This window comes from Papio anubis, chromosome 14 (genome assembly GCF_008728515.1).
Source record: "Papio anubis isolate 15944 chromosome 14, Panubis1.0, whole genome shotgun sequence".
NCBI classification, from domain to species: Eukaryota; Metazoa; Chordata; class Mammalia; order Primates; family Cercopithecidae; genus Papio; species Papio anubis.
The window spans coordinates 89,511,023-89,514,982 of NC_044989.1; the positions used below are offsets into that span (position 1 = coordinate 89,511,023).

The 3,960-nt window shown below is 40.4% G+C and overlaps 1 long non-coding RNA gene across 1 annotated transcript in view; it reads left to right on the plus strand.

Annotated features, from left to right (window-relative positions):
- Positions 1–317, plus strand: part of LOC103877251 — a 50,141-nt gene extending 49,824 nt beyond the window's left edge. Inside the window, exon 3 of the long non-coding RNA XR_004178404.1 lies at positions 307–317. This is a non-coding gene — a long non-coding RNA (uncharacterized LOC103877251). The remainder of the gene's footprint in view (positions 1–306) is intronic.
- The last annotated feature ends 3,643 nt before the right edge of the window (positions 318–3,960 follow it).

Sequence of the window (3,960 nt, forward strand, 5' to 3'; positions counted from 1 at the left end):
GTTACAGCTGAGCTTTTATCTCAGACTCACGAGGGAAGGTCCTCCCTAGGGGACACTATGCAAATCCCCTGGTGGATGCAGTGGCGTGGAAAAGGTTGATGGGGCAGGAGGAATGTCTCTTCTGTGAACAATGTGATATAAATTGTCCCTTGGAACAAAACAGAGAGAGATTCAGTCAAGTTTGTCCACAATCAAGAGAAGAAGGATCTGAAGGGGAAAGTTGGGACCTTTTGTAGGGACGCACAGTGTAGGGCATGACTGTTAAGAAAGCACCAGAACCCTGATCATGTGGAAATGTGTGTCCAGGATGCATCTCTAGGAGGTCAATGCCACCTTGCTTGATTCCCTCCCAGTCAATCTAGAGAAGGAATCAACCCCATCCCCACAAGCACTGCTGGACTGAGAGCCTGCAAATAAAAAGCGGCCTGGAGCCAGTTTGAGGACTGTCTGGTATCTGCTGTTTCCAGGGTAAGTGTTCAAGAACGTTCAACTCAAATATTAGAATCTACCCTGCCCTAGCACCTGGTGAGTGACCGCATAAGAGCTCTCTGTCCAAGGGCCTCACAGGAAGAATGACGTGAGCCTCTACATTTAGAGCTAAGAGTCCAGTGTAAGGGAAAGGAAAGAAAGACAAAATTTTGTGCTTCAGGCAATGAACATAAAAGTCCTCGTGACCAGTTGTTCAGTCTGTGATCTAGCTCATCATAATCATCTCACATACACTAGGCTAACAGGAGGGCTCTTTTTGTATTTGTATTTGTATTTTTTTACTTAGTAGAGATGGGGTTTCACTGTGTTCTCCGGGCTTGCCTTGAACTCCTGACCTCAGGAAATCTGCCTGCCTGGACCTCCTAAAGTGCTGGGATTACAGGAGTGAGCGATTGTGTCTGGCCCAGAGGACTCTCTTCAGGGAAGAATCTTCTAGGTTAATGATACAGAACAAATAAGAAATAACTTTGCATGATGTTTTTTTCAAGTGGTGATTAGAAAAGCTCTTCCCACACAGTCTCCCTGGTCATGTGGAATCAGGTCCTGTCAGGGCTTCTAGGTTTTGTCAACTCTGAGTGAGACCTGAGTCTCCCCCACCCTGGATGTGGTGCAGCCACAGCCATGAATCCCCAGATCAAAAGGAAATTCTCTATGTATAAAGAGCAAGAACTGCATTCACGGTTTTATGTCTCTGGTAACCTGTACCTGTAACTGATAGTTTCTTGACTTTATGTAAAAATGCTCAGAGCTTAGGGATGTGAATCTCCCATACAGCTGATCATTAAACGGAAAACCAACCACACTATTCTTCATTTGTCAGTGATGTGCTTAATATTCCATTGAATAGCTCCTGAATAATGGTGCCAACAATAAATGCTTTCACAAGGACAGTCACATTTATAAAAAAAACTAATAATCCAGGAACAATGAAGGACTAGCTTGTAGTGCGATGTAATCTCGGATAACTCAACACAAAGTCATATTTAATTGCCCACAAACACAAATTAATGCCATTGTAGGTAAGATTGCGAGGAAAGCTTGGTCTGAATATCTTCTGAGGAATCTACCAACATCTCATTTTTAAATAATATTGGAAAACATATTTGAGTAAAAATGATATTGACCTTCAAATGTTGAACTCTGTGACAATATTATGAGTTGACCATATCAAACAGTAGCAATAAGGTAGGATTGAAATAAAAGTCTCATATTTTACTGTTAAAATTGTATTTACTCTTTCCTCTTAACTATATTTTGCAAATTTTGTGTACTCAACTTTTTTTTTTATATTGTCAACAAATTCTGATCTGCTTCTTGGTGTTGCAAAGCTCAGACTCTTAATCATGTTAGTGAAAAAAGTCAGAAACATCAGAAGGTGAAGGAATATAATAAGGAGACATAAAATATAAACAGCTTAACTAAAATAGAACAAAATGGTCCATTTTATTGTTAGTTTTAAATAATTGTTCTGAAAGAACGTTAAATGAATAATCAGTTTTATCTGTTATCTAATACAAAAATTTGAATTGCAGAAAAGTGAATAACAGTAAAAAACTTGTCCTGTTTTCTTTTACTATAAGCCTATTCTTGAAAATGTTATTTTCACGAAGTATCTAGATTGCTTGAATTTAGGAAAGCATTGCTATTTTCTATGAGAATGAATGAACCATTAAAAAAGGCTACCCCTCGGATTTTTAACAAAAATTTCATGATTTCTTGCCTTACATATCCAGAAAATGTAAAAACTTGTACAAATCCTTTTTTAGTCAGAAACAGGCTTTGAAATTACCTGATTTAACCTGTCGACTTAAAGAACGCTATTACTAATTCTAAACAGAAACCTCCCTCTCTTATCTGTTGACACATCATGCCAGGGCTTTCAGAACAGCAGACAAAACTGGTCCGTCCACAGTGGACACAGACAAGATGGAAGAGCAGCCTACATTTGAACCAGGGTGGCAGCAGGACTCTGTGTGTCTCTCATCCAAACCATGGTCACCTAAATGAGGGAGGACTTCTACAGACAGGATTGAATGTCTCCTTTTCCTGATGCAGTCAGTTTGGGATCCATAAAATTGAAAGCAACTGTATTACTCATATGACTTGGGAAGAGAGTCTTGGAAGTGGAATTGTTTGTGTTCATTACTGAGAGTCAGTGTTTATGGGGTAGACACTGTGATCCTGTTTGTAGGGGGGCTGAGAGATTTGTGGGCTGACCAAGGAAAAAGAGATGACTACAGACGGCAGTAGCACATGTGACCTCTATTGGGTGAAGCTTGAACAGTCCCTCACAGCAGGAGGTGGTCCAGAGAATAAGGTGCCAAGTTTGTTTCTCAAAATGGACGGGACACTGGAGAAGGGGTATGCATCTAGGGGATGCCACACAGTAGCACAGTGGGGAGTTTCTGCATCAGAGTGCTGCAGAGGGCAGTACTAAATTTAAGGTTTTCATACTGGGCTTTGTCTTACCTACTGCTAGATGTGGGTGAGGCTTTCTGGATATGTAGAGTAAGTATTTCCTAAAAGGTTAAAACTATTCTTATTTGGGTTGTTTTTAAAACAATTACATTTTAAAAGTTGAGTTTGGCACAGGCCATTGAGAAGTAAGCCTACAGTTTTGAAATAAACAACATAGAATTTTCATTTATAGATCACTGTTGCACATCGTGTAGACTTTGTTCTACAGACTGTATTAGTCCAAATAGTGCAAACCCACACTGCTATGGATGAGGCTGAGACACACAGAGGCTTGTTCCCTACCTGAGCATCAATGAACCTTCTTTTCAATTGAAGGTGAAAGTATGTTCTTGAACGAGAATTAAGACCAAGTCACCCACAAATGGAGCTTCCATCTGTGATGCTGCAGATCCTGAGAATGGATTCCTGACTCTCAGGCACCTGGGATTGAATCTGTCTGCATTGTCACACTAACTGAAATTGTCCTTCACTGGAGCATAGGTTCATGGATAAATATTCTGGAACACAGAGAGAGAGCACAGGGAATGTAGTTTCCATGAATGTGTATCTTCTGCTTCTGAGAATCTCTCTCTCCAAACGTTGAAAGAAACAGCGTTTTTTCCATATCGGACTTTTCTGAATCTTCAGACCCTGTTCTAGATCTGTCTCATCTGAACCTGTTTCCAAATGTTTCCATTTTGGTCTTTACTTTTCCTTGGAAAAGGTTCCCAGAAATCCTATGAAACTATCCACACAGCAGTGGGATTAAGTGGTGGGCTTCTCCTCTGTGCTTGTTAATATCTCTGCAGAATCCACCACACCCACCAACTGCACGAAGTGAAGGCATGAGTCCGTTTCTTCCTGAGCTTTCTGTGTCTCTTAGGTTCCCTTGGAATTCACCCTTGAAGAAAGGGGTCTCTGTCCTCAAAAGTAAAACTCCATAAAACCATAGATTGCCTGAGAATTAGTAAAATTTTTCTACTCTTTGAATGTGAAGTTAACCTTGAGGCCTTA